The 24,512-nt window shown below is 32.6% G+C and overlaps 1 long non-coding RNA gene across 11 annotated transcripts in view; it reads left to right on the forward strand.

Moving 5' to 3' along the window:
* LOC144302647 (uncharacterized) overlaps positions 1-24,512 on the forward strand; it is a 115,275-nt gene that overhangs the window by 87,081 nt on the left and 3,682 nt on the right. For all 11 annotated transcript variants that reach the window (XR_013369604.1, XR_013369598.1, XR_013369601.1 and 8 more), the window contains one exon: positions 19,812-19,881. This is a non-coding gene — a long non-coding RNA (uncharacterized LOC144302647). The remainder of the gene's footprint in view (positions 1-19,811; positions 19,882-24,512) is intronic.

Here is a 24,512-nt window from a genome sequence, read left to right on the forward strand (position 1 = left end):
TGAGGAAAAATAACAGGGAAGATTTATTTAAATGGGAGATATTTGCTTCATTCTTAATTTGACTAGGTCAGATCTCACCATGGGGGTATCATAAAAGCACCCAGGTGAGGATTTTACAAATTGGAAAAATCTGCATTATGAAGATGTGAATACTTTCCATAGCTGATCTGCAGATTTAATTCAATCCTATTCAAAATTTCATAATGATAATAAAAACATTTCCTTGGTGGAAATTGATAAGTAGGTTCTAAGTTGTTTATGGACCACAAAGTTTCAAAGAATAGCCAAAGAAAATCTTAAAGAAATATCAAGCGAGAGGATTTACATAATGGGTTCAAAATTATAATAAAACTGTAACAATTTAGATAGTTTATTTTTTTATTTTTTTCAATTAAGATAGTTTAGATGCAAAGATAGATAAATTGAAAAATAAAATAGAATTGAAACAAATGCTATGATAGCACTAATTTAAGAAAAATTTCAATCCAGTGGAAATTGAGTTTTTTAGTTTGGATGAACATGGGAAAAATTATTAACCCTAAAGCATAACATACAACAAAAATAATATTGGTTGTAGGTCCATATTTGAAACAAATAATAGAGTTTTTAGAAGTAATGAAGACTGACTATTCAATGAGTTTGGTTTGGGTAATGTATTTTTGTGTTTTGTTTTTGTTTTTTAAGATTGTATTTATTTATTCATGAGAGACACACAGAGAGAGAGAGGCAGAGACACAGGTAGAGGGAGGAGCAGGCTCCATGCAGTGAGCCTGATGTGGGACTCAATCCTAGGACTGCAAGATCACACCCTGAGCCAAAGACAGACGCTCAACTGCTGAGCCACCCAGGGGGCGTCCGTGGGTAAATATATTTTGAAAAGGAAATATGCACATGCAAATATACTAATCATAAAAGAAATATTGATAAGTTGAACTTCATTAAAATTAAGTTTCTATACACCCCTGAAATTCACAATTAAAACACTGAAAATGCAGGGACCTAGAAGACTCAGTAGTTGAGTGTCTGCCTTTGGCTCAGGTCATGATCCAGGCCTCTGGGATTGAGTACTGCATTGGGCTCCCCATGGGGAGCCTGCTTCTCCCTTTGCCTCTGTCTATGCCTCACTCTGTGTCTCTCATGAATACATAAATAAAATCTTTTTAAAAAATTTTTAAAACACTGAAATGCAAAACCAGAGTGGGAGAAGATATTATGTATGTTTGACAAAGAACACACTACCAACTTATATTAAAAGGAACTTGTACTACTTAATACATGAAAGCAGATAATCATTTTTTAATGGAAGTGAGTTTTCAACAGATACTTTAAAAAAGGTATACAAGTGGCAAATTAACATTTGAAAATTGTTTAATATCATTAGTCCTCATGTGCATCCAAAATAATACCTGATACTTTTTTTTTTTTTTTTACCTGATACCTTTTTAATGTCGTAATTTATATACCTATTTAATTCTGAAAGCAAGCATTTCTGGTTTAAGGCAGACTGTCATTACTTACAACAATAACCACATCAGTTCTCCACACTTTCTCCACTTCAGCACAATGCAAGGATAGACAGAGGATTATGTCTGTGCATACATTAAGAAGGTGTCATGAACAATAGGAGATGAGCCCCATAATTATCAGTCTGGGAGTGTAGATAGACTACATGATATCCCCTTCCCCTCCTGAGTAAAGGAGAATAATTTTTTTGTTTATATTTTTTCAGTCACTTGAAATGTAAGCACATGGTTCAACCAAACAAAAGCAAGCAGGATTAAAAGACGATTGACTCTATCATTAAATTATATCAATTCCCTTTGCTGAAGAAGCCCTGACCATAAACAAACAAACAAAAAAAAAGGAAAATATTCACAGAGCACTGTTTCCTTGACAATGCCACAAAGAGATGTTACTTCATTCATTAGAATAAATGAAATTATAAAAACAAAACAAAAACCCTGCTATTAATTAGTGTTACCAGGGATGTGGAACAACTGATAATTTTATGCATTGCTGGTAGAACAAAACACAATCAATTTGGGGAACTCTTTGGCATTATCCACTAAAAATATTATAATGAAAAATGCGTAAATATGTTTATCAAAAACACGTACTAGAATCATTCATGTAAGCATCATTTACAATAGCCCAAAATTGAAAAGAGCCCAGGCAACAGTAAATTGAATAAATAAATTGTGGTATAGTTATACAATAGAATATTCTAAAATAATGCAAATGAATGAACAACATAAAGATAACAATATGCAGGAATCTCATAAACATTGTTTAGTGTGCAAGTACTTGAGAGCCAACATAATGGCAGTTTAGTGTGCCATTAATAGCTATACTAAAAACTAAGGATATTATTGTTTATAAAATGAAATATTATGGATTTGAGAATTATATACCTCATGTATTATCTTTGTATATACAAATGGGTAAGGGACAGGTAGAGAGAGACAGGTAGGGGGCAACATGACTAAGGTCATTCAGGGGGTTAAGGAACCAGGCTCACAGAAATCCCAGATGTAGGGAAATGTTATAGAAAAGATATTAACAAGACAGAAGGAAACTTAACAAATCTACTTTGTTTGTTCTAGATATAGATATTTTTATAATATTTACAAATTCACCTTGTTTGTCTTCATTGTTATAGACAAATTTGCCAAGTTCTCTGGTTACTTGTCTATGAAACAATGACCATAAAAGCCCTCCATGGCAACCCATTCAGGGCCTCTCTCACTCTAAAGAGCTATCCTTTCTGTTCTCACCTTCCCTTAATAAACTTCACTTCACCCTATTGTTGAGATTTATTTCTTGACTCTGCGAGAGAAGAACCCTGAAATCCTGCAACACAAAGATTGTGTTTAGAAAGATAGACACAGGAAACTATTAAAAAAGCAATATGGCACAGTGGTTAGAAATGGGGCCTTTATATGTTACTACAAGTTAGATGGAAAATGAAAGAAGCCTCCATCCTGGAAAAGTAACTTAGCAGAATAAAAATGGAATAATAAACATGAGTAGTCCAAAAGAATCCAAAAAAGGAAAAAGAAAATAGACAAATGCAAAATTATCATTATCTTTATAATAAATGATAGTTTAATGATCCTCCATGTTTTGGTTTTCTTTTTTAGTGTGTATGAAGATAGGGAGTCATTAAACTCACCATTAGGGGAACATTAGAGAAGTTTTAATTACTGAGAATTCTAAAATAAAAGTAAAAAGAATAAATTTCATTGTCTTTATGTCACAATTTTAAGGAATGAGTCTGCATATTCCATGTGAGTTTCAAGTTTCAAAATAATTCATAGAATAGAACATATTGACATAATAAGAATGGATTTAGAAACTGCTAGTTAGAAGTACAATTTTAGTAGCTGTAACAATTACATGACAAAGACAGAAGACTATGAAAAGAAAGATTCTATAACTGTAAAATAATCAAATGGATATTAAACAAAAAGGAGATCCACAATGAAGTTAAAGGCTTGAACCAGAAGATAAATCAGTATACTACATCCTTCACTGAGAAAGAGTTGAAGACAATGTCAACTGGACTAGTGAATTACTTAATTTAGATTCTGGTAAAACTCACTGATTCTATGCAGACCCTGTAAACTAATAGCAGTTTCATAAATGAAACATGATATAGCAATGATTTCTATTATATACTGTTGAGTAAAAAGATTCTTTAAGCTCTTCTTAAAAATGCTAATTGCAGGGATCCCTGGGTGGCTCAGCGGTTCAGTGCCTGCCTTTGGCCCAGGACCTGATCCTAGAGATCCGGGAAGGAGTCCCATGTCGGGCTCCTTGCGTGGAGCCTGCTTCTCCCTCTGCCTGTGTCTCTGCCTCTCTCTCTCTGTCTATCAAGAATAAATAAAAAATCTTTAAAAAAACTGCTAAATGCAGAATAACTTCAAGGTAGATCTCTATCAAAGCATACTACTCCATATAACTTACTTTATCATGTCTACAATTAAAAAGGGAATAAAGCAAAAAGATAAAAATAAAAAAATAAAAGGAATAAAGCAAGACTAATAAAGGTAGTTAATGCCATTACCTTTATTATATGAGCCTTTCATATATCTAAAGATGGTATTATGTAAAAAAACACAGATATTCTAAATTTAGAGGCTTGGAAAAAATAATTCTCTCTTCATAAGAAAGCATAGAATGTAACAGTATCCCGGGAGAGGATATACTTTATCAGAAAAAGAATTCTCTGAACAAAATCTGCCCTCCATCAGTGGATAAAGATGCCCCATTCTAAGACGTGAATTCACAAAAAGTTCCTAAAAATAGATTCTACGTTTTTTTCACAGTGGAATTTAAAACATTCAGAGGAAACTCCTAATAGCTATGGTAGAGGTTACCAGTGCTCACTTCTTAAAGTAAAACTAAATTTTGGGGTCTCCTTGAGTCAAAGTGACTATGTAACTAGTTTTCACCAATGCAGGGAGTAGAGGTACCATTTCTAGGCTGAGGTGGGAATGTCTACTGAAAAGGGGGAAGGTCTTCTCCAATCTGGGTTTTATTTTATTTTTTTGTTTTGTTTTGTTTTTTCAGTCTGCTAACTTAATGGAAAGGACATGAGGACCATTTAAAGGAAATGGAGCCTAGTTTCTGAGTTACTGCTTAAATTCCATTCATTCAGGAGAGCGACCCACTCAGAAATATCCCCTTAGGGTAGCTGCATGAAGAGAAAATACATTACATTTTGACATGTTATGGCACTGAGTTTTTAGACTTTATCTATTAAACTACCTGATGTTACTTTCACAATAAGAAATTAATTTTTTTTTTTGGCTTTTTGTTTGGTTGGTTTTTTTAGTCCATCTATCTACATAAATAGCATGTGCAGATTATTTAATTTCTTTCCAAAACATTTATAGATCTGCCTCATTATTGATAGCCACACTCAATTAAAATAACTATTCTCTTGAGTACTTAATAGTGTGCAAGCCAACGTATGTATTTTGATGAATAAATGGTTATTATATCAAGTCTCAGCTCTCAGTGTATTCACAGCCCAGTAGTGAAGAGGACAAAATATATAAGTAAATTTCATGATGAACAAAATGCCAGTTGGCACAGATGTTCAGTTAATGTAAATTGGGAGCAGATTTCTAAATGGTGTCCCCTGGATATAAGGATGTCAGATCAGGGTATATGAAATTTGAGAAATGCTTATTTTACATACTAACATGGATTTGTAAATCCATAAAATTTGTCAAAATATGAAGCAGACAACTATAAAGTCTTTACTGAATTAGAATTCTGGCATTAGTTTGTATATGTGTCATAAATATATATTATTTATCTTAAATTGGATAATAATTCATTTAGGGTCCTTATTATTTGCAAGGTTATTTTTATATTTGAAATTATATAAATTTATATTTGTATTTATATTCCCCCCAAAAAAGTTAAGGAATAATAATTATAATACATGGAAACAATGAGATTTACCAAAAAAAAGACAAATTCAGTTGCACATAAATACATAAATAATGTATAAATTTTCATTTGTTTAATTAAATTTTACCAATGTAATAGGTAATTTTTTCTTGGTTTAATGCTGTCTTAATTTTTTCAAGAGAAATTAAAGCTATTTAAAGAGACTGATGAACTTGCTGGAAAATGAAACTTACAGATAATTTACAAAATTAGTAGTCCAAAATTAGGAAAACAATACAGTTAGGTACCAATACAATGCAGTATACTCCCACATAAAATCTGTTAAGCAATTATTTGCTGGCAATAAAGATCCTTAAATTTCAGTTAACTCATTATCTTTTACTGGTAATGCTAAAGTATTGTTCCCCTGATATTTAAGCTTTGTTTTTTAAGATATTTACAATTAAAATCCTGGATGATTTTGTACATGCCAAAAACTATTGAAATTTTTAAATATTCTTAGTTTCTAGAAAATATATATTTAAATAAAGATCATCTTCATGACTCAAATTTGAAGGCAAACTTTATATTTCATTAAATATTTCTATTTAACAAAACTGGTATTAGGAAGAGGTCTCATAGCACACACTGTTTTTAGAAATTTGTTGAAGGGCGTTTTCCAATTGAGCTTTAGAAATTGCAAATATAATTGCAATATAAGTTTAAGTTCTACATTTGCTTTCGTTGACTACAGAATTCTGATACCACAATTGTATTGCAAACTTAAAAAAAAATTAGCTCCTGAAAGTAATTTTATCTGAATTAATTTTATGTTTTGGACTTTGATAGAATATCATTATTATATATTTTTCATATTAAATTATTTACGACTTTTCTCAGAAATTCTCAGTAGTAAAAATTTTAGATGTCCTTTGATTTGTTCTGAAAGTCTAAAAATAAAGTTGATTAACCAAAAGTTATAGTTATATTTAGAAACTAATATGGAAGTCAACATTTCAAGTATATAATTAAATTTAAAAAGACATTAGATACCACTCTATTAGCTATTACTTTATTGGATGAAAGTTGTCCATTTGTGTTTCTGTGGCTTATTTGCTTTTGTTTCTGTGAGTTGGAATATACTTAACAGTGGTGTACCAGAATATAGAATAACAAGAGACATGGGATTTTTTTCTAGGATGATTCAAATTAAAGATGTTCTTACAAAATGTCATTGTCCATTTTGTAAAATGGAGAGCATCTAAAAATTTTTTTAGGATTCTATTTTCTTGAAATATATTAATTTAAAAGGAATTCAGATTAAATATATAACTTTAAATTCTAAATTTTTTTAAAGATTTTTCTTCAATAAAACTTATAGAAATGGAGGCTAAATGTATAAATGTGTTTGAAATAATGCTACATAAATTTAACGGATTACTTATTTTCTAGCAATTTAAAAGTGATGTTAAAAACCTATTTTGAAAATTCCTGTCAGTTTACTGCTTAAGAATCACGTATTTCAAAATCTGGAAAGTGCCATGGTATTTATTTAGGAAACTGTTTTCAAGAGGAAACCTGGATAAACAGCAATGTGCAGCATACAGCCAGGGGCAGGAAGTGCAGAAAGAGTTCATCTGGTCAAGATGTTCAGCTATTTTTTACTTGTCTGACTATTGATATATAAACTTTTCTGAGCTTTTGCTCTCTTATCTGTCGAGTAAGAAATCAGAATTATATTATCTATAAGGTTGTTATTATGGCTTGATTCTCCTACATGAAAATTATCTTATCAATACTATTTTTCTCTCTTGGAGCAATCTCTGTACTTGTGGACATAGCAGTATATAGTTTATAGTGTAACTATATTATATGTGTGTGTATATATAGTTCCTATAAATAGAACCCAGGTCTGTAGGTCAAGAATGGGCCAAGCATAACTAGATTCTCTGCTAAGGTTCCCACAAGGCTGTAATCTAGCTAAATTTGAGACATACTATGGTTCTCATCTACAGCTTGGGATTTGTTTCCAAGCTCATTTACATTGTTGGCAGAATTGTTTCTTGTAGTTCTGGAATGAGGCCCCTGTTTCTTTGCCCGCTCTCTGCCCAGGGCTGTGTTCGACTCTCAGAGGCCATCTACATCCTCTCTCTTAAAAGCTAGCATTAGAAAATCTCCCTCACATCCAATCTGTCACATATAGAATCTCTCTGACTTTGGATCTTTCACCAGGAAGAGTTCACACCCATATGAGAGCTCACCTGATTAAGTGAAGCTCACCAATGATCATCTTCCCATCGTAAGATCAACTAATTTGAACAGTATGATACAATTCTAACTTCATAAATCATGCATTTGAATGACTTCATCAGAAACAAAAATATCTCCAAATTATACCTTTAAAAAAATAAAAGATCAACTAATTTGAGATCTTAATTATACCTACAAAATATCATCATAGCACACAGTTACTGGTCATTGAATAACCGGTAAAAAGTATGTGTTCTCTGGTCAGATGGGAATTTGGGGACACATCTTAGTATCCTGTCTACCATAAGCAGTGAATAAGTTAATCACAATCTATCATAATGTATGCAACCAAGTCTGAGGGAAAAGGCACAAATAATGAGTTTTAATGTATGCATAATAAGTGTTAAATAGAAGTGCAGGTTACTTAGAATGCAGTTTACCAATATCATATTTTTTTAAATTTAAATTCAATTAGTTAATATCATTAATTAGACATTAAAATTGAACTATCCATTTGAACTCAAAGCATGACCGCTCTTTAGTTTCAATTCAATATTTCTTGCACAGATTTTACATGGTACTTGGATATTGTACTGGCTATTATCCATTTGTCCCTTCAAATCTACCTCCTTCTGTTTGCTTCATGCTTTGCCCACCCCCTCAAGCCTGCCCCCCAAGGAAGTGTAAATTTAGGTGATAAAGTTTTGGAATATAGGTGAGGTTTGCTGGGGTGAGGTCCAGAGATGACGACCAAGAAATAATTCTTGGGATGTATTTGGTGCAAAATGGTGGTTTTATTATAGCACAGGGACAGGACCCATGGGCAGGAAGAAGTGGTGCTCCTGGCCTGTGAGGAGTGGCTGATTAGATACCTGCTAGTGGGGAGGGGTTTGAAGATAGCATGGTCTCTAAGGAATTTTGGAAGCAAGGTTTCCAGGACCTTGAGGGGGCTAGCTATTGTTGGGGAAAAGGTCACTTATTACCATCTAATAAAACCTGAGTCATGAGACCCTTGAGATGTTTGGGCCCTGTGCTTGGAGGATGATTGCCAACATGTACTTTGGGGGTTAAGAGACAAGAAAATTTCTAAAGGAATTTTTACACATTAAAGTAGACTTACAGGATCCTGGGGGTTGGGCTAAGACTGACTTTTGCCCTTAGCAAAGTATTAACATTGAGGCAGTTTAATCTATAGAGGAAGGTCACTGCCTGTTTCAAGGACTTGTCAATGTGTTTTGTCCTCAGCTAGCCCTCTGTTCCTCCATCATAGGCACTGTTTCTTTTTTTTTTTTTTTTAATTTTACTTGTTCATGAGAGACAAAGAGAGAGAGAGAGAGAGAGGGTGAGTCACAGGCAGAGGGAAAAGCAGGCTCCGTGCAGGGAGCCCAACGTGGGACTCGATCCTGGGACTCCAGGATCAGGCCCTGGGCTGACATAGGGACTGTTTCAACTGGGTTCAATACCCTTTGCCTTCTAGTTGACACCAGCAAGGGATCCAAAATGGGAAAACAGTGATGTTGGGGTATTTATCTTCCCTGAGCTAACCTGTAGATTGACAGAGTTCCTGTCCAGGAGACTAGTCCTATAATACAGCTCTTCTCTGGACAATAGCAAGAGCTCCCTCTAACTCTTTCCTTCAATCTGGCATGGTGATGACTTTCTGCTACTTCTGACCTGCAGTTCTTTTATCAGTTCTCTTTGATTTCCCTTATCATTACTCAAATATTATAAATATTCCTCTCCTCAATTATCCTATTTGAGCATGGAATCTGTTACCAGATACTCTGATACCAATACCTTATCAACACCTTGTATCCTTCCTTGCCAAAATACCACCCAATTTGTTTAGGGTGGCAATGTGCTATGTAAAACATATGAGACCATGAAACATAGTTTTGGCCAATTGAACATAATCAGATGAGCATTTCTGGAAAAGCAGCTTATTTTCCTATTGCAGATGACAACCATTCCTCATTCTCCCTTCCTGCTTCTTCCTGTTTGGTTGGGTGGAGGAGACATGTAAAGATAAAACCACAAGGATATGGTGAGAGAGCAAGCCCTTAAGGGTGAGAGAGTAAAAAGATGGAAATGGCCTGAATTCCCAGTGACAACCTTGAGCCACCATACCAACCCTGAACTTTATGAAACAAATAAAATTCTATGAGAAGTATATTTTTGTTTTCAGCTGGCAGATGAATGTAATTTTGACTAATATATCCATTAGTATATTCACCTACTCTGTTGTTCTCATGCATCCTTCCATACAACAATGTCATCTGCAGTTTAAGCCAGGAAATATGTGTTGGTGGGATGCTTACTACGTCACCTGACCATGATCAGAGCTCAGGCAGATACAGGTCTGCAATTCCCAAGAAGTTCTTGAACACGCAAGGTGAAGTTTTTCTTTAACAGGCACAGTCCTCTAATTTCTTATTTCCAGTAGAAACCCATCAAGACTCCTATCCAGACTTTCTCATCATACCTTGCCAGAGTTTCATGTTCCTCAGTCCATGGTTTCTAATTATTTTGTGGGATATAAGACTGTAAAAATCTGGGTAAGGTGGCAAGTTCAGTGCACTTTTACAAGATTTGTGTGCAGTTCAGCATTCATGGGAGTCTTAATACAATCTTATTAAATCATCCATTTTTTTGGTTGGGTTGTTTCACCTCACAACTTCACACTTCTGGTGGCAAGAAAGCAAAACCGTTGCATCTACCTGTCTTGATTTGTGTTCCATATTATTTTGTCCTCAATCTGCTTTTTTAACTTACTATATTTTTACCAAATATTTCTGTGGATATTTTTCTCTGTTACATGGTTAATATACCTTCTGATTCTTCTCTGATAAGTACTAGTCATTTCACATTTTATGTGTGTCATGTTAATAGCTGATCCCCTTAATGACATTTTGAAAATTAGATAAACAAACTGTTGTGTGTGTGTGTGTGTGTTTCCAGGAAACTCTTATTTCTTTAATCACAATTGGAGTCATATGAGCAATCAGAAATGTTGATAAGACATCTGCCTTTATACTGGTCTTAATTTAGCTCATGCAGACATGAAGTAGTTAACCCTGAGAATATTTTCAGCATATTAGGACAGGAATGGACTGGAGGGATAGCAAGGAAAAACAATGAGATGATAGTAACTTTTATTTTAATAACATATAAGGGGAAGAGTCTCATCATACATAATATCTGATAATAAAAAAAAAAAATATCTGATAATAGTTGATATTTGGTAGAGAAGAAGCAGATTTGGTGAGGCAAAGATATTTTGAAATTAGAAGACTAGATCACAAGGCAGCATGATACTTTTTTAATGGGATATTCTTTCACGTAACATTGATATGATTTTGATTTCTGAGGCTGAGCTTTGCTACAGACCATTAGATTTTGACTGTGAGCTACTGAGATGAGATATCAGCAAAAAATAAAATAAAACATTAAAAAAATTTGAAACAGCAAACAAAATTTAATGTGAAAAATTAAAATGGTCAGCTTGTTGAACTTGGCTACATCTTATTAATATTAAGAAAAACAAAATCTGTTGCTGAAATGATAAATACTAGAAAATGTTTTTATATGTTCATTTTCTGTCTTATTAAGGTAAACAATTAAAACTGAAATTGCATTACCAGTATTAATGTCATTACAGTGATATTTCATAGATACTATTTGCTACAGTGTTGAGACATTAGAGTGATAAAAGGAAGCAATACACATTTTATGCTTTTGTGTAATAAAGACTTTTCGTGCTTCTCTTCAAAGTTTGAGATCATTCTTACTAACAAAATTAAATAAAATGATGATTTTAGGAATTCTTTGTCACTATTGCTATGCTTTTTCTGGTTTACATGTACTTTTCAAAGGTTTATGTAAGGACAATAAATTTCAGAGCTTAGATTTACTTCTCTTTATCTTTATCTCCAAATGCAAGAAAGTGCCATTTGTCATATTTCTGAATAATTTTCAGAGGAATATGATACTAACATCAAGTTTGCCCTCATTTGGGGCTTCTGATTCATAAGTGGTAGCATGCATTTATATCGTTGAATGCCAGAAATGAGGATGAAAAAGAGAGAGAAGTAAATTGGAAATGATGCCATGGTGGCTGGTGGATCAGACAGGATTTGGTGATGAGATCATAAAGTAAATCCTGAGATATAAACTGTAACCTCATACTTGCACAAAGCCTGGAGATGAAACTGAGCCACCTAAACTCACCATACCACCTTCCCTAATGGATGTAAAGCAGTGGGGTAAATGCTTAAATACAACACAGGTATAAACAACAATTAGGGTAGTAGTATGCTTTCTATCTTTCTGCCTATATATGTTTATCAGTAACCAAAAACATGCCCAAGATAAACAAAGCTCATGTTTAGGTGGCTGATGGAATTGAATCTATTTGATCCTATCTCTCCCTCTACCCAAACTAAGATGTGGCCTTGAGGTCTAGGATTTTTACTAGTTGTGTTTATGGTGGTCACTTCAGTGACTTACACAGAAAAGTTGTTAATAAATATTTGCTAAGTGATTAAGGTTTTCTTTTCACTTTTTTTCATGTAGGCAAGTTATCTACAAAAAGACAAATATCTATACCTACTAAAAAAGACTTGCAGGAATAGCATCAGGCCATGTAGACAAATTACAGATGCCACAAATTTCTTATCAAATTTTATTATGTTTAAAATCTTTTTTATGTCAAAATGAGGAAGCAGTAGATTTCATATGCAAAATTTAATTTGCATATCATATTACTCTAAAAGATAAGTAAAAATTTTCAAAATTAGAGATTTTATTGAAAGAACTACATAGACCCATTAATGATTCTTTTTTTTTTAAATTTTATTTATTCATGATAGTTACAGAGAGAGAGAGAGGCAGAGACACAGGCAGAGGGAGAAGCAGGCTCCATGCACCGGGAGCCCGATGTGGGATTCGATCCCGGGTCTCCAGGATTGTGCCCTGGGCCAAAGGCAGGCGCCAAACCACTGCGCCACCCAGGGATCCCCCATTAATGATTCTTAAGAAAAATTATTTCCTTCCTGAGGAAAATTTTTTCTAGTTATATATTTTTTCTACATATAGCATTCTTATTTGCCAATTCATTCTAGACCCATATCTCTCTGTTAATAACAGTAATACTGCTAATAATATATAGTGAGGTTAACATATAATTCTTCTTTAAATAAAAACCTCAAATAGATACTATTAGATATTTTTCTCTCATTTGATTATCTCTCCCTTTTTAAAATGATTTGTTAAATATTTAATATGTTTAAAATTCCAAGGAAAATTACACAAAATATAAGAATTTTAACTATTGTATTGATTCAAAAACTTCATTCAATTTGGAAATAATGCATGAAGAAGAAATAAACTATGAGAAGAAAATTTATTTTTATTAAATCATTTTATATTTGCTTTGCTCATTTAGACATGTAGATCTTTTGACAGTATTTCTATTACAGAAGTTCACAACCCTTGCGCATGTATCTGAATGTTATTTTTGTTCTTGCTAAAAATTCCAGAAATAACACAGCTGGAAGAATTGCTGTCTGATTGGAGCATAAATAGATGCTGTTAATTCAGATGATAATACTATGATTTAAATACACCTTAAGACTTACCTCAGAGTAATTACTGTTATGTCTGACGTATGCTTACCTATTCTCAGTAAAACACTTCAAAGATGTTAATTTTAACTATTAAACAATCCTCGTTATGTCTAAGAGTACAATATCCTTCACCTGTGCCTGAGATTCCTATAACCATTAATTTTAGTACTAATTAGTTACTTGCATGGTTTATGCATTAATAATGTCCATGGTTTTTCACATATATTTTCCATGACTGCAACACCTGGCTCATAGCCATTGAAGTCAAAATTCCTTTTATCATATAGTGTCACTGCCTTTTTCTTTTCTTTTTCTTATAAATTTTATTTATTTATTTATGAGAGACACAGAGAGAAGGCAGAGACACAAGCAGAGGGAGAAGCAGGCTCCATGCAGGGAGCCAGATGCGGGACTCTATCCAGGGACTCCAGGATCATGCCCTGGGTCAAAGGCAGACACTTACCCCTGAGCCACCCAGGTGACCCACTGCCTTTTTCTTTATTTGAATAAGATAACACTTTTCCCAATTAAAAAATAAGAACTGACAATACTAAAAAAAATACATTTTAATTCAAAATTGTTTTAGCAAATGAAATGTTAACATATTCTCATCTCCCTTGTTCTCTCTCCTACTCTGTCTCCCACTCTCTCCCTGTTTTCTGATCTCTTTACATATGATAATACTAGCATGTGGAACCTTTTTTGTTTATGTTATGAAATAAATTTCATGTCCTATGCAACGAATTTAATTAGAAAGAGTAATTCAAAATTTAATGAGTAGGCAATTTACCTAATATGATATTTCATCAAATGTTACAAAGACATCATATTATGACTTCAGTCATTATGACAGGGTCAACCTTTCTGATAGACTGTATTAGTTGTTCAAGAAATAATACTTTGGCAAATAAGGTAATATAAAATGGTTATTGGTAAAAATTTGTCCTGAGGGGGATGGAGCTTTAATTCTCTCTGTTTCAATCTATCATAATTATGAGGTGAGGGTATACATATTTCCTAGCAACAGCTTATTCTGACAGCAGTAGGACTTTGGAAATGTCATTTAATCTATCAGTCCTTTCTTCCTATGAGTATATATGAAGTTGAATGCTATGGTTTATATTATTGTTTGGTTAGAAGAGCAATTAGGCTAAAAGAAATGACACTACTGGTAGAAAATAAATTCATAAAGGGATAATAACCAAATACAAAAAATTGTTACTATATAACAGAGAAAAGATTAGTGGATATAATCTTCTGGCTCTTGGACTTCCTACTTCTATTTTATTTTTCATTGGTTTAAGGAGTTTTCTCTATATACTCTTCTCTTTTGTATTTAATATTTTTAATTTCTCTAGGAAAATATCTCTATTTTACATATGTATTGCCTGAGTCTGTAAGTTTTAGAGTTCAGTGGGAGAAATGAAAAATGAAACCAGCAGTAAAAAGAAATCAACTTAAATGCTAATTATTCTTTTAAATGTTATATAGCTTGGGATGCCTGGGTGGCTCAGCGGTTGAGCCTCTGCCTTTGGCTCAAGGCATGATCCCTGTCCTAGAACAGAGTCCCCCACTGGGGTCCCTGCAGGGAACCTGCTTCTCCCTCTGCCTGTATCTCTACCTCTCTCTGTCTCTCATGAATAAATTAATAAAATCTTTAAAATACATAAATAAATGTTATATAGCTTGAGAATCCACAAAAATCTACTGTAGAAGGTTAAATTAATATAGCAGACAGGATTGAGAAAAGCATATTAGAGTAAAAAAGAAAGTTTATTTTCTGGAGCAAAGTTTCAAAAATATGTTCTTCGTCTATAATGTAAATGGTATATAAAACAATGTTCTCACCAAAGGAAAATTTCATGGCAGTTTCATATATTTTAGAGAAATCTTTCTAGCTCTAATATTTAGCAATTATTAATAACCATAGTCTGGTAATACATTTTTCCTAAGGCTTTCAGAATTGAATCCCCAATAAATTTTATCAACATATTAATAATAATTCTATTAGAAATGATACTATAATATCAGTATATTATACATTTCTAGTCACATACGAACATAGGTAGTTTGCAATTTCAGTGAATTGTAAAAGGTGGACTTTCATCTTTCAGAGAACAGGAAGTAAAAACTGAACAAACGTGAAGTTTTTGTGTTGAAATAAGCTATGTCATGTATTCTTATATAATGTAAATTCTGATTGTTTTAATCAGGTCTATAATATTACCAATGTTCAGACTTAGTTTCATCAAGAAGTCTTTTTTTTTTCTTTTTAAAACCAATTTAAATATTCCTTTTACCATGATGATGTTTAAATAAATGTATTAGTAAATTTCTTTGTTTTAGTGAATATTACTAATTTCTAAAACTAGGCTTTATAAAAGAAGGCATAGGTTTAAAAACTAATAAAAATAAAAAGGCATAAGTTTAAATTTTCCAACATTTAAAACTTTGTATTTGAATTGAACATTTTAAAATTGAGGACACATTTTAAAATAATTATATTGCTCATTAATACAAAACAAAACACTGCATTTCCTCTATAGCTCTTTAAATTTGTTCATACCAAAAAATACATGTAACTGTTCTCAACAGAAAATAATACAACTGAATATCACAAAGGTAAAACGATATGGTGCTTGGAAACAAATCACCTCACAGATAATGAAGTAATAAAGCTTTTTATTGTAGTTTTTACCAAGCATGTGGAGTAATTTTACTATTACTAAAATATAAATTAAGTATATGACAAGTTAAAAAGTCTGGTCAATACCCTAAAATTGCATTAGATTCCCAAAGGTGGTTGTTTTTTTGTTTTAGTTTTTGTTTTTGTTTTTCTTCAAAATGTAGAACTTGAAACAACTATCTCTTATGCATTAAAGAAACCAAAAAGTCGGACACGCCTCCTTCTCCTTCTCCTTCTGCCTTTCACCTGCTTGTGCACTCTCTCTCTCTGGCTCTCTCTCTCTCAAATAAATAAATAAAATCTTTTAAAAACTAAACCAAGAAATCAAATTTTACTACTTTATTTTTAAATGATTGAACTACATTTTTTTTTTATAGTTCAAGACATAACACACTTTTAAAAATATACTGGGAGCAATCTGATCTAATATTACTTTAATATGTATTAAAATGTACATACATGTGTCCCTGGGTGTCTCAGTGGTTTAGTGCCTGCCTTCGGCCCAGGGCCTGATCCTGGAGTCCTGGGATTGAATCCCACGTTGGGCTCCCTGCATGGAGTCTGCTTCTTCCTCTGCCTGTGTCTCTGCCTCTCTCTCTCTCTCTCTCTCTCTGGGTCTCTCATGAATAAAATAAATAAATAAATAAATAAATAAATAAATAAATAAATAAATAAATAAATAAATAAAAAAAAAACAAATACATAATCAAATACATAAAAAATGAATAAACTATTAAAAAATAAAATGTATATACTCTGCTGTATATACTTATTACTTCATACTCAGAAGCAATTAGTCTTAAATGTCTTATTACAAATTACTTGAAAACTTCAAAAGGAAATATAGTAATAATGCAGTTGAGACAACACTTCTGCTAATGGATGAAGATTAACAAAGCAAATAATGGGCATACAGGTATACAAGATTGAAAATATGATACTTGGTGAAGGAATAATACATTTTATATTATAGCCAAAAGATATATAACCTGAACCAAACTGAGAAAGAAAGTCAATAAATAACTAATGCCTAATTAAAATAGCTGGTAGAGCTAATGCTAAGAAAGACATTGAAAGACCGAGGAAAGCTTCCAAAGTAAAGAAAGCTAACTGAATGAAAAGAAAAAAAAGTGGAAATTTTTTTCTCCTGAGTCCTTTATAGAAAAAGAAGCAAACAAAATCCTTTGTGGGATATTATTGTGAAATGTAATGAATTTAAATATACAATGCAAGTAAAGGTGTTGTGTGAATGTTAAATTTTCTAAACATGTTAACTATAGCACTGTTGTTTTAGCATGTTATTTATGCATGAATACTGTATCACTAAAATATTTGGTTCTTAAGAAATAAACAAAATATTAAGGGGTAAAGGAGAATATCATAACTTGTTGAGCCTGGGCAAAGAGTACATAGAATTATTTTGTATATTTTTTCAACTTCTTTGAAAGCTGGGAAATTTTCTTTAATTGAGGTTTAATTAAGGTACAATAATATATTTATTTTAGGTGGCAACATATTGATTTAATAATTCTATACATTTCTCAATTCTCACCATGATTTGTAGGCACCATCTGTCACCATACATTATGATAATATTATCAATTTTATATGCTGTGCCTTTCATTTCTGTGATATATTTATTTCATAACTTGAAGTTTATTCCTCTTAATCCCTTTTAGCTATTTCACAGCCACCTCCCAATAAGTCTCTGGCAACTACCAGTTCTGTATATTTAAGAGTCTACATTTTGTGTATTTGTTTTGTTTTTTAGATTCTATATATAAGTGAAGACATGTGGTCTTTGTCATTCTCTTTCTGACTTATTTCACTTACTATAATACCGTCTAGGTCCATTCATTGCTACTGCAATGGCAAGATCTCATTATTTTTTATGGCTGAGTAATGTTTCATTGTGTTCCTGTGTGTATGTGTATGTGTATACACAATTATTCTTTATTCATTAATCTATGAATGGTTGTTGAGTTGCTTCTATATCTTCACTATTGTAAATAATGCTGCAAATAAACAGAGGTACATATGTCCTTTTGAATTGGTATTTTTGTTTTCTTTGTAGTGGAATTACTAAATCGTTCAGCATTTCTATTTTTACTTTTTGAGAAAACTCCTCAAAATGATTTCCACAGTTTTGCCATTTTAAATTCCCACAAATGGTACATGAGGGTTACTTTTTCTCTACATCCTCATCAATACTTCTTATGTCTTGGTTTCTTGATTCTAATCATTCTGACAGATGTAAGGTAATAATCTCATTTTGGTTTTCACTACATTTCCCTGATGACTAGTAACATTCAGCATATTTTCATGTGTCTGTTGGCCCTCTGTCTATCTTTGGAAAGAATGTCTATTTGGGTCCTCTGTCCATTTTTAATTGGACTATTTGTTTTCTAGTGTTGAGTTGTAGAAGTTCTTTGTATGTTTTTAATATTAACCCCTTATCAGATATATCATTGTTAATATCTTCTCACATTCAGTAGGTTGACTTTTCATTTTGTTGGTTTCTTCTGCTGAGCTAAAATTTTTTTAGGCATAGTCTCAATAATTTGTTTTTGCTTTTGTTTCCTTTCCCTGAGAAGACATTTCTAGAAAAATGTTGGTAAGGCTGATGTCAAAGAGATTACTGCTTATGTTTTCTTCTGTAAGTTTTATGGTTTTAGGTCTTATATTTAGGTCTTCAATCCATTTTCTGTTTATTTTTGTGTAGCTGTAAAAAAACTGTTCCAGTTTTACTTTTTTGCATATTATCTCAGAATCATTTATTGAGAAGACCTTTTCCTTTTGTATAGTTTTACCTCCTTTGTTGAAGATTAATTGACCATATAAGTGTGGGTTTCTTTGGGTGCTCTTTATTCTGTTCCATTATTCGATATGTCTTTTTCTATGCCAGTACTATGCTGTTTTGATTATTACAATTTTATAGTATGTTATGAAATCTTGGATTGTGATACCTCTAGATTTGTTATTTCTCAAAATTGCTTTGGCTATCTGGGGTCTTTTGTGGTTCCATAGAAATTTCAGTATTATTTGTTCTACTTTTGTGAAAAATGTTGTTGGTATTTTGATAAGGATTGTCAAACCATAGATTGTTTTGAGCAGTACAGACATTTTAACAATATTAATTCTTCCAATCCATGAATGTGGAGTACCTCTCATGCATTCATGTCATCCTCAATTTCTCTTGTCAGTGTTACATGGTTTTCAGGGTATGTCTTCTACCATGTAGTTGTTTATTTCTCGGCATTTTATTCTTATGTGTGTGTGTGTGTGTGTGTATACACATTATATTTGTGCAAATATAAATGGGATTGTTTCCTTAATATCTCTTTCTGCTACTTTGCTATTAGTGAATAGAAATGCAACATATTTCTGTGCTTTAATTCTGTACCCTACAATTTTATTAAATTTATTCATCAGTTCTACTAGTTTTTTGATGGTCTTTAGATATCATCTGCAGATAGCGACAGCTTTCTCTTTGCTTCCCAGTTTAGATGACTTTTTCTTTTTCTTTTTATTTCTTTGTCTTTTTATTTCTTTTTCTTTTCTGAATATCATGGTTAGGACTCCCAGAACTATGTTGAACGAAAGTGGTAAGAGTGAACATCCTTGTCTTGTTCCTGAAATTAGAAGAAAATCTTTCATATTTTCACCACTGAGTATGATTTTAGCTGGGGCTTTTCATATATGACCTTTATTATATTGAGGCATGTTTACTCTAAAAGTATTTTGCTGGGTGTTTTTATCATGAGTGAATGTTGTATTTTGTCAAATGCTTTTTCTGTATCTATCAAAATGATCATATGGTTTTTGTCTTCTCTCCTTTGTTATTGTAGTGTATCATATTGATTGATTTAAAGATATTGAGCCACCCTTGCATCCCTGGAATAAATCTTCCTTGATATGGTGAGTGACTTTTTTAAAATGGATTTTTGCATTCAGTTTGCTAATATTTTGTTTAAAAACTTTGCATCTATGATCATAGTTGCGGGCAACCTAAACATTGGTGGTCAAGGCTGGCAGTCAGACCAAGTATTCATAATTAGCCTCTTTGTCATGGTTGTGGGCACCCTAAACCACAGGGCTTCCTCCCTGCTAAAGGCTAAAAGGCTTAGCTGCTGCAAATGTGTCACACTTGTGTGTGGTGGTATCTCCTTCTCCCTGCCACAGGGCTGTAGTCACTTCAAAATGGCACTGGTCCCTGCCTGGGCCACTTGTAGAATATACTGGGGAAGGAGCTGCTTTGGAGTGGTACCTGATAAGGTGAATGAATTGAATGTGGTGGGTCCACAAAGGAACATAGAGTTGGGACACATAGTGTTAGCAAGACAGGTGATGGAGAGTAATGGTGCTGGCTCAGGCAAGTGTGCAAATGTCTGGCTATCTAGACTGGTGAAGGAAGAGAAATGGTACCTGCCAACATTTTTGATCCTGGAGAAATCTCCTAAAGATCCCTGTCCCTCCAGTTCATTTTCTGATATAGTAAAAAAAGAGGATCTCCACATATACCCCAAGTGTTTTCCAAACTGCTGCATTTATGCTGTGTGTCAATGTGTTGTTTGTTAAGCTAATCCTTCAAGGTCCAGGACTCCATTTTCTCCCACTCTCTGGTTCCCCCAGGGTTAAGCCTGATTATTATGAAAGTACCTTCTAACTTTAAAAGCTTCTGAAGCATAAATAAATAAATAAATAAATAAATAAATAAATAAACTTCTGAAGCTAAGCCCCAGTAGTTTTCTTTTTCTTTTTTAAGATTTTATTTATTTATGTATTATTTATTTATTTATTTATTTATTTATTTATTTATTTATCTGTCTGTCTATCTATTTATGAGAGCATGAGCAGCAGGGAGGAGAAAGGGAGGGGAGGAGCAGACTCCCCACTGAGAAGGGAGCCAGATGCAGGACTTCATCCTGAGACCCCAGGATCATGACCTGAGCAGAAGGCAGATCTTTAACCAACCGATCCACCCAGGTATCCTATCCTACTAGTTTTCAAGGCCAGATGTTATAAGAACTCATCTTCCTAATGTGGATTATTAGTGCCTGAATGCCTGGCATGGAGTCTTATCCTCTCATTTCTTTGTGCTCGGTGGTATTCTTCCAATTTGTGGTTAGTCTTGCTGAGGATTTGGTTCCCAACTGTGTCTCTGCCCCTCCTACCCTTTTTAGTGTGGCCTCTTCTCTGATTAGCTTTGGAAGATCTGCCAATCTTCAGATCATTTTCAGTTAGTTGCATAAATGTAGCTGTTACCTTGTTATGTCCATAGGAAAAGGTGAGCACGGGATCTTTATTCTGCCATCTTCTGTGACTTTAAAATTTGGAAATTTAAAAATAAAATGGTAAAAGGTAAAAGAAATGCCCAAATAAAATAAAATGCATACTTGAAAACCCAAAATTCTTAACAGCTGAGTTATAGGCATATCAATTTGAATTATTTATTTTCTTTTAAAAAGTATCAGCATTTCCTGAATTTTAAAAAGAGAGATGACGGATTTATTTACATGAGATTTAAGCAGAACCTATCTAGTTCAATAAGTTTATGCATTAAATCTTTCATATATCTGTGTGGGTATCATAAAAATTAAAAGAAAGTAGAAACTAAATAGAAGCTTGTTAAAATATTTAAAAAGTCCCAAAAATAGGTAGAAAAAATAAAATGGACTGCCAGGTGATTTAAATATAGTTGCTATTATTCTGGGCTATAAAAATAATTATAATTATTTTTTTAAGAAAATAAATGGAAATATAAACTAAATATATGAGGAATTAGATAATTTAAACAAAGAATTAAAATCTAATCTAGAATTTTAAAACATTTAAAATTAATAAATTATTGTATTTAATAGCAGAATTCATATAAAAGAGTACAAAATATGAAATTATGAGAAACTCTGAAGAGTTGAACAGAAAAAGAATGAAGGAAAGAAAATGCAGGACTAAATATAAGAAAGCTATGGAATACAGGAACAATATCTAAGTCTAAATGAAATACCAGAATGAAAGTAGAATGAGATTGAAGTAGAAACAGTATTCAAAAACATAATGCCTACTGACCTTGCAGAAGTGAAGAAAGACTTTAACCACAGAATCATTGAGTTTGGACTGTTCTGTTGAAGAAAAAATACAAAAAAAAAAAAAAAAAAAAGTCATACATAGATTACCATAGTCAAATTTCCTAAAACAAGAAATAAGGATAACATTCTTAAAGTGGCATGAGAAAAAAAAAAAATGACACAACACCTTTACAAAAATATGAAGTCTTTGGCACACTATTCAACAAAACCTAATGATGCCAAAAGTTAAAGGAAAGATGATGCAAATGTTGAAAGAAAAAATCATATTAACCTAGAATTATTATCAGAATTAAATAGTTTTGGAAAATAAAGGTAGAGTACATACAACGTTTTATAGCCAATGTTGAAATATTAAAAGGCTGAAAATCAAAGGTCTAATGTTGCCTGATAAGAAGCTGGGGGGGGGGGGGGAAACAAAAACAGAAAAAGATAAAGAAAATAAAGTTAAACTTAGAAAATTTAAAAAAGTAAAAAAGCTGTAAAAATTTAACAAAGCCAAAGTTATTTAAAAAGATTACAAATTGATTAACATCTTAAAGATGACTCAAAAAATATAATAGCTTTTTAGTAAGTGTGTATTAGTACAACTGTAAGTCAGTAGTAGAGAAATGAAACATGATAGAGTCCAGACACAGGTATATACTTATTTTAGGTATGCTAAAGCATATATGAAGCTGGATGATAGACCATTACTGTTTGGAGGCATGATCAATCCAGATCTGCGCTGTGGTATAAAGTGTAATGGCATACCAAGTTTTAAGTTGTAGCATCAGTTTTTCATAATCTGTGCAATTATTTATTGGGTCAGTTGGCAATATAGACAAGAAAATAATAAATAAAACAGACAAATGGGTTTACCCAAAGGGGTTAATGTCAGGAATATACAAAGAACTTCTACAACTCAACTACAAAAAACACATAACCCAATTTAAAAAATAGGAAAAATACTTAAATAGTTCTCCCCAAGAAGGTTTACTAATGGCCAATAAGCAATGTCAAGACGCTCCTTATTACTAATCATTAGGGATTTGTAAGTCAGAATCACAATGAGATATTACATCACATACAAAGGATGGCAGCTATCAAAAGAACAGAAAATAACATGTCAAGGATGAGGACAAGTTGGAACCCTTGTACACTACTGGGGATGTAAAACATTACAATCATACGGATAACAGTATGGAGTTTCCTTAAAAAGTGTAAAATAGAATTACCATACACTCCAGTAATCCAACTTCTGAGTACCCAAAAGAACTCAAAGCAGGATCTCAAACAGCTGTTTGCATACTTGTGTTTACCACAGCTGGAAAATACACAAATATCCATCAACAGATGAATAGGTAAAGAAAATAGATACATAAAATGAATTATGCAGACTTAAGAAAGAAAGAAGTCCTGTCACATGCAACAACATAGATGAAACTTAAGGGCTATATGTTAAATGAAATGAGCCAGTAACAGAGGACAAATATTGTATGAGTCTATTCATATGAAATATGTAAAGCAATGAAGGAAGCAGAGTAGAAAAGTGTTTGCAAGCACTGGGGGAATTTATGTCTAATGAGAAAAGAGTTTAAATGTTGCAAAATGAAAAAGTTCTAGTGATCTATTGCACAGCAATGGGAATATATTTGACATTATTGAACTAAACACTAAAAATTATTATGACAAACTTAGTCATGTGCTTTTTTGTCATAATAAAAATATAACTATATTTCTGCTAGCAACATAGCCATAGCTGTCCAGCAAAGTGAAACTGCCATCCATCTTGAGAATAATGAAATTATAATTAGGATTTTTTTTTTTTTCAAAATTCCTCATGGTGGTGGCGGTACAAAATCTATCTGGGGGATATTTAAAAGAATCCTGCAGTTTGGACTCTTTCCATGGTATGCCTGTGCACTTTTATCAAAATTATCTTGGTTACATATTAGACATACCGGGAATGTCTTCAGCTATTTTTGCAAATTGCCGAATGTGATTGAGCATACTACTAGCAATTTGTTTTGGCTGTGGTGGTAATTCATTGTAAATTTTTTTTTTTTTTTTTTGCAAGATTCCATTTGATGCCTTCTGGTGTCATCAAATACATCCGAAAAGTTCCAGAGATTATAATGTTATTTACAACTGTATTTTTCCAAATATTTCTTTTCTGATTTCGGAGAAGATTGCTGAACCATAATGGATTCTTTGATACTCTCCAAAGAGCACTTTGGAGTATTATCTGGCTAGGTCTTGGTGATTGCTGCCGTTCTAGTATAAAGATCAGCTAAGGCATTCTCTGGCTATTACTCCTTTGTGTATAGGGCTTTATCTTTATATAGAGAGACAATAGAGCACTTAAAATATCTTTATTCTTAATGAAGTTTCTTCTGAAATCAAGAAATCTTGTGGTTTCTATATTATCCAAATTCATGGCCTAACCCCAAAGCATTGCTGCTAATAGCAAACATAGTAGCT

Source organism: Canis aureus, chromosome 31 (genome assembly GCF_053574225.1).
Source record: "Canis aureus isolate CA01 chromosome 31, VMU_Caureus_v.1.0, whole genome shotgun sequence".
In the NCBI taxonomy this organism is placed as follows: domain Eukaryota; kingdom Metazoa; phylum Chordata; class Mammalia; order Carnivora; family Canidae; genus Canis; species Canis aureus.